The sequence below is a fragment of the Papilio xuthus genome, unplaced genomic scaffold (assembly GCF_000836235.2).
Source record: "Papilio xuthus unplaced genomic scaffold, Pxut_1.1 DF826949.1, whole genome shotgun sequence".
Lineage (NCBI taxonomy): Eukaryota > Metazoa > Arthropoda > Insecta > Lepidoptera > Papilionidae > Papilio > Papilio xuthus.
In genome coordinates this window covers 5,645,534-5,653,132 of record NW_013531700.1, presented here as the reverse complement: position 1 = coordinate 5,653,132, position 7,599 = coordinate 5,645,534, and positions in this window count along the sequence as shown.

Genomic DNA, 7,599 nt, shown 5'->3' with positions numbered 1-7,599 from the left:
TACACTAAGGGACATCATACTTTGAGTATGGCAGTGAAACGCTAGTAAAAAAGTTCTGAATTATACGTTTTTTTCCTAAAAATATAATTAAGTACAAGCACTAATATGACATTAACCTTAGCTGTGTATTAAAAAACGTTTTTGTTTCAGATACTCGCAGTGTAAGATGGAGCAGACGGCAAGCAGACGTACGTGCGGTGTATCCGAACGGAATTCGCGCGCGCTGCCGTGACTTTCCCGCGTTTTAAATGTCAATGTCACATTTAAAGTGGAAATAAAAATCGATTTATATTGTTTAAATAAATGAATCTCTAGAGTATAGTTAATTTGAAATGTGATATTATAAGCGATTAAACGAAATGTAAAGTGATATTAGTGACGATGTGAATGTGCTTCGATATAATTGGATGTGACTCGAATATGAAGTGACAAAGTCTAGTCAAAACTAAACATGAAAATGCAAGTGGAGAATAGCGTATCTTATAGTACTAATAGCACATGTAAGTTGTTTTCTTTTTAATTTTGGCGCTAAAATTATGACAGCTCAATGTTGCCATGCTTAAATTTTTTAATATTAATATTAAGTGATTCGATTTATATTTTAGTTAATTTAAATGTAGAATGATATAGATTAATTTGTTGATTGAGATTTAACAATTTTTTTTTTCAGAAAATATATTTTATCCAATGTTGCCTAAAACATGTATCTACATGTTTAATTATTTGCAACAAACATTTTTGCACTTGCAACATTTGATTTAATAAATATCAAATCTTAACCATAGATTATAAAATATAATAAATACTTATTTAAACTATATAGTTTATTAAATAAGCAAAGAGTTATTATTAATTCAATAAACATAAGTTACAATTAAATTACATGTATTTTAAATTTAAAACATACTATATTACATACTATATATATAAATATTACATATATAACATACTATATACATAAATATTACATCAAAGTTTCTTGTTGGGAAATCTTATATATTTAATATTAAACAATGTTTTATTTCAGATATTCTATTATTTTTATATTTAGTTATAAGTTCAATGTTATTACGTGACCTAGAGACGAGGGCGACTGTATTGGGACGGTGGACGATAATTTCCGATTCGAACTGCTACGCCAAAAATATCGATATTTATTACACGTTCGATCAAAGTGGTAAGAAATCGATTTTATAAATCAATGTTTTAATGTTGAGATGAGAAAACGATTACGTAATACTGACCGAGTATTACTGACTGGAATTAAAAGAATGAAAGTACAACATTTTAAAATACTATTCACAATGAATCAAGAAACACAACGAACTAAGAAATAAGAAAGCAAAAAGTAATTGAAGAAGAGGCATAGAGAATTAAAGGAAGTAGATACTAAGGAAGGATATGTAATGAAGAAATCCGTGAAGAAATACTTACGTTGAATCATCATCATCGTCAGCTCACTATTCGTCCCCACTGAGGGGCTCGGAGTCTACCCCAAGTTAAGGGTGATTAGACCATAGTCAACCACGCTGGCCAAGTGCGGGTTGGTTGACTTCACACATATCTTTGAATTTCTTCTCAGATATGTGCAGGTTGCATCGCGATGTTTTCCTTCACCGTAAGAACGTCGGATAAATGTACATATGTAAATCGGAAATAGAAAAACACATTGGTACATGGCGGGATTCGAACCCAGGACCTGCAGATTGCAAGTCAAGTGCTTGACCATTGAGCCACCGACGCTCCTGTTTGACTGACGTTGAATATTGGACAATATTAAAATTACAGATAAACTTTTCGGGATTACATTCTGCGGTGTCAGACAAAGTGCATTCGAAGCGATTTCATAGCGAACTTCAAAATTGTATGGAATTGACGAGACAGTCACGTGACTTATCGAAAGTTATAGTAGTGCGTCCTTCGGAAAATTATCAGACGTTAAAAAATTTATTTTAATCAATATATTTGTTTTAATGTTTATTTGATATACCAATCTTATATAAAGATTCTAATTCCGTGCATTACGCCTGCGTATCGTTGCGTTTGTTGCAAATAATTCACTCAGCCCATTTATTATGTCCAAACGGAGTCGTGTTTTAAACCGAATTAGATGTAATAAGTATTCGCGGAATATCAAACGGCGTGCGAATATCAAAGGATACGCTTGTGTTATAATTAAATGAGATTTATTTATTGCGAAGCATAAAACAATAATAGAACCATGTCGTTTGACTTACGAATATGCGGCGATTTTATATTACGTTGTATTACATAGATTCCGATCTAAATTTTTATAGTAGAAGCAACCAGCAACATCATATCGCTGAAATAACGAAGTGAGACTGTCCATATCGATTAGTTCCTAGTGCATTCTTTGCCTAACTGTAACGTCCAGAGGATCTATAGAGAAAGGATGTTTACCTTTTCTATATAGAGTCCACCAAATTCACTTCCTTAACCTAAATAAAAAAAAAGGATTGGAAGGGTAAGACAACTGGAGTTACTCTTCCGCGCCATATTGTTTAGACGAAATGATTTCGCATGTCACGCTTGTCTTTTGTTTTGCATAATTAGAACAGACCTATGTCCTTCCTCTACCACTGTTGAATAATACTTATATAAACAAGGCTTCAAGGTAGACCAAAGAAAGTATGGATGGATTGTGTGAAAGAGGATATGCGTAGGAAGGTGGTAGATTCATATATGACGGCTGATAGAGTATGGAGGACTAGTACATACTGTGCCGACCCTCCGTAATGATAAGGGCAGGTTGATGATGATAATCAAGGCTTCATAGAATAGTCTCCTACCAACTATTTGAAAGTTGCCATGAAAATTGAACTCTACTTTTTATATTGAAGGTTACTTTTAACTGTATAGGTTTTGTAAGGTCATCATGCACGTATCACACGTACGCATACTATGCCCCTGCGACACGTCTTGGCTACGATGAGTAATGACGTCAGCAAATACTTCTGGTCACACCTCGCTGACATCAATGCTATTAATGACTCAATAACCTGGACTATGAATACACAATTCAACGTTGCAATTATATTATATTTATTACGTCAAAATATTTTTTATATAAAAATCTTGCATCTATTTATCTCGTAGCTACTCGTTATTAAAAACTAGATGTGCGATTCCGTCCGCACGGGTTTAAAAAAAACGCAATTAACAGCCTATGTGTTCCAGACTATGTTGTCCATCTGTGTAAAATTTTAGCCATATCCATGAAGCTGTTCTGGAGATACCTTCAAACAAACATCTGTCCATCAGATATGTTATGTTACACATATAGATAAGAACAATGATAGATTAAGAGCCGATTATTCATTGCAGTGACTGTATCTAAAAATAGTAGGAGATCTGTCTTTTGTTTATCTCAAACATATTATACATGCGAATGTTTGGATGGATGGATGATTCTTTAAAGGTCTATATCTCCAGCACGGCTGTATAGATCTCGCTGAAATTTGGCTTCGATGTAGAACATAGGCCTACAAGAACACATAGGCTACTAATTATGTTTTTTTAAATCCGCGCGGTCGGAGTCTCGGCGACAGCTAGCGTATCGTATTTTAACAAATAAGTACATTCCCTAAGAAAAGTGGAAAAGCGATTTATCTTTACCCAATAAAGTATGCAAGATTTTATTCATAAAGTATGTTGCACTTGTGTATTTAGCTGTATCGTTATTTGTTGCGAGAAACACAGTTGTCGGTGGATTTATTACAATAATGTATTGTTATCAAAAACATCTGCACATAATGATTGCAGTGACGGAGCTAGTGCGGTTCACACGTGTCCCGCAACATTGTTGTTGCTGACTGTACCTATGAAAATTATAAACAAATTGTTGATTGAAATTACTTCATAGATTGTCATTTTTTTATATTATAAGATGTCAAACGAGTAAGTGGTTACCTGAATTCGCCGACATAGCGAACAATTGCAGATCTCTTACCTAACTTTCATCGACAAAGGAGGGGACGAACAGAAAGAGAATACTTCCCCTTATTGTGCGTCCCCTCCTTCACAGAATCCACTGGTCCTTGCCATCTTTTCCATATAAAAAAGGTTGGGGAGAGAAGGAGTACCGATATTATTCCTCCGGCTCGAAAACTCATTAAACCCAAACTCAGACTTAGTTCTACTTGACGGCTGTCTTCAATGTGGTCGTGAAGAGCATTGAATAGATTATATTATATATAAAATTCTCGTGTCACAATTTTCGTTCCCATACTCCTCCGAAACGGCTTGACCGATTCTCATAAAATTTTGTGAGCATATTGAGTAGGTATGAGAATCGGCCAACATCTATTTTTAATCCCGCACGGACGGAGTCGCGGGCGACAGCTAGTAGTTATATAATAATATCTGTCTAGTTATCATTAATTTACTCTACTATCCCCATTTTCAGTCAATCCTTGGCATAATTTATACATGCGATTCTTTATATTTCTAGTCTATAGCATAACCAAATATGTCCATCATCAGCCTAAATTCCTGTCCTACGACTGTGTCCATTGTCACATAACATCGACGCTTATGGCGTTCATACGTAACGTTAAACAATGCAATGCTATATGAGCCAGCTATTGTCAATGTTTCTCGAAAATATAACACAAGCACGGTAAATGTGACCTTATAGTCAACTTGATTGACTAAACTCCTCTTGAACTGTTTGCATTACCGAAAGTAAAACATATAATGTCAAATACATACTCTATAGAAACGTATTGGCATCTCTTTCTTTCTCTTTGAATAAACAGGGATAACAATATGTTGGTTGACAGTCGTGCTGTGTTATTAATTTTAACATATTAAAATTGTGTGACTACTGCCACCTATCGTGAAACGTAAGTACTAAGAAAAACAAAACTAAAAGTGCGAGTTTCATGCGTTGGCGCGTTTTCAATTTTCCACGTTCTTGATGTCCACGCTAGATGGCGTTAGTAGTATGTAGCGTATTCGAAGATATTTTTGTATAACATTTTGGCGAAAGTTTATTTTTAAATCTGTATAAGTGGCCTAGGAAGTTTATGTACCGAGTGCGTGCAGAATGTTACCTCGCACTCTCCAGACTTTTCCATCGAGTAATTGTTACACAATTATTTCAAGGGAACGATTTACTATGTTTTTTTTTGTTACAACTGAACCTTCTTTAACATAGAGCTTACGAATAGTCACCAATTTTTTCCACAAGGCCATGTAAGTTTCTGGAAATCTTTTGACCTGGACTTGATTTTTACGGCATGTAACAGGTAGTTGATGTACGCGGGAATATTATAAGCTACTGTTAATTCTTCAAAGTCTTGAGCGATCGTTCTTTTAAAGTGAAATTCTAACACGTTTTTGCGGTGACCGGAGAAGAGGGCAGATTGAAATCCAAGTAAACTAGACTAAATCTAGACCGTTTTATAGAGCTCTAATTTACATTTAATTATTAATTGTATAATGCGAAAGGAATTTTGTTTAGAATAATAAATTACCGTTCAATTTCACTGCCTTTTAACTTGTAATAAAACAATAAAGCAAATTCTTGTCTCTTCTTCATAGAGAATGAAAGTTCATACAAATTTACACAAGTTTTTGGGCAATGGAAACTCACAGTATCTTAACAATCGACGGTATTAATTTGCAAAACTCATAAATTTAGTAATGTATTTTAAGAGATCGTAGAGCGACTGAGTCACTGGCTACGGCTAGTTTTTTCACTGGCTGTCTGGAACCGCGAATGATGTGTCGCATACGAACACAGTACATGCCACCGACAATATGATAACTTCGTCAGTTTGTGATAATAATAAAAAAAATTAATAATAAATAATTACGTAAGAATATCATCTATTTCTTTTTGTACGGGATTCAGGACTAGAGTACAGTTGTATGGGTTCCTTATATTCTCTAAGTTACAATATTAATATGATGATCGGGCATCTGATAGTTGGGGTGATGTTTTTGATGTTCAGAGGCGTTCATTTTGCTAGTCGCCATGTCTGCATATTTTGAACTACAATTAAATGTTATATAATTTCTTAGCAGTTTATAAAGTATCGAATACAATTTTTTATGTTCTGAACTATTATTTTTAAGTTAGGTTCATTAGATTTGTAAAGTGTATGAAGAGCTGTTTATTTAAAAAGTTTATTGCGTTTTCTTGTTAATTCCTTGACAGTTTTTAATATTCCCAGTCCGATTGTATAGTGTCGAAATTAGCAATTAGACGATGACATGTACTCGGATTCAGAATATAAAATGTTACTCCACGTTACTATAAGCTCAACATCGATCTTAATTAACTCGACTAACGTTTATGATTCCTTTGATCCTAAGCCAAAATAATTCGATTTTGTTGCTAGTTTTCAAAATTAATATTATTTTTGAAGTTGGAAAATACGCGAACGACTTATCGATGCTTGAAGGAACGAGATCTTTTTAATCTAGTAATTAAATAAAGTGCAATAAAAAATATAACACCCTGTAAAAATAATAGACACTGCATCCTTCAAAATACAGAGCGTCGGTCGCAGGGGTTAAGCACTTGATTTGTGATCTGCAGATCCTGGGTTCGAATCCCGCCATGAAATGTGTTTTTCGATTTACATATGTACATTTATCCAACGTTCGGTGAAGGAAAAAATCATGACGCAACCCTCACGATTGTGTAAAGAATTTCAAAATTTGAAGTCAACCCGCATTCGGTCAGCGTGGATGACTAAGGCTAGGCCTAACTAAGGTTACACTCGAGTCTCGATAGAGGGGATGTGTGCTGACGATACTCGCATTAAACTCTCGTTTATATGTTTTTCTGTCTGTACTAAGTCAAGTCCAAAGCACTATCAGTTGCCAACGACCTTGTTCACACGCGCTTACTTCAGTCATCACTTGTAATTGTTTTATTTCGTAGTTCCTCACGTCTTCTAGTTTGTTGGATAAAAAAAAAATTACTTTTATCAATTACTGGCTGTCGCCCGTAACTCCGTCCGCGCGGAATTAAAAAAAAATAATTAGTAGCCTATGTGTTCTTCCAGACTATGTTCTATATGTATGCCAAATTTCATCGAAATCCGTTCTGCGGTTCTGAAGATACCTTTAAACAAACATCCATCCATCTATCCATCCACCCATCCGTCCATCCATCCAATCATTCGCATTGATAATATTAGTAATATTTCATTGCCTTGTTTTAGTGTGAAAATGTATTTTTTGTATTCACGTCTTGTCGTGCTGTTGGGTTTAGTGGTACTATAAATTAAGAACTTAAGTTATTACCAAAACTAAAAGTTTCGGTATCTTTTTCTAAAACATAAACATATGATTAATATCTAGAAAAAGAATAAGGACATAAAGGACAAGTCAATATTTGTCGTAATGATACAGTTTTTTTATACAACTTTCACGTCTGATCGTCTGTTAAATTTTCTCTAAACGTAAAATTGTCCGTCATATTAGGATCGGAAACTTTGTTCCGCATCCTTACTGCATTTTCTCACACGTATTAATAGAAATTACAAAGACAATCAAAAATTAATTAGAGATGGTAGGACATTTGGGCGCACAGGTAGAGGCATGGGCAGTAGAGGGCGCGGC